We start from the raw sequence: 263 nt of genomic DNA on the forward strand, positions 1-263 counted from the left end.
ATGACAACTGTCATTAAGTGTCATTCGCTCAGTTATGTAATTTTTAATGCAAATATGACATTATTTGACCTAACCCTAATCTACCCTTACCCCTAACCATAGCCCATAACAAAGACATCTCAAACAATGTCATCTTTGCATTAAAAATTACATAACTGAGTGAGTGACACTTAATGATAGTTGTCATAAACATGCAAAAAAACCCTTCATATTCATGACATGTGTCATGTCATGATTATGTAGGTGTCATGTCAGTCTTATGC

Source organism: Sinocyclocheilus grahami, unplaced genomic scaffold (genome assembly GCF_001515645.1).
Source record: "Sinocyclocheilus grahami isolate Dianchi unplaced genomic scaffold, SAMN03320097.WGS_v1.1 scaffold792.1, whole genome shotgun sequence".
NCBI lineage: Eukaryota > Metazoa > Chordata > Actinopteri > Cypriniformes > Cyprinidae > Sinocyclocheilus > Sinocyclocheilus grahami.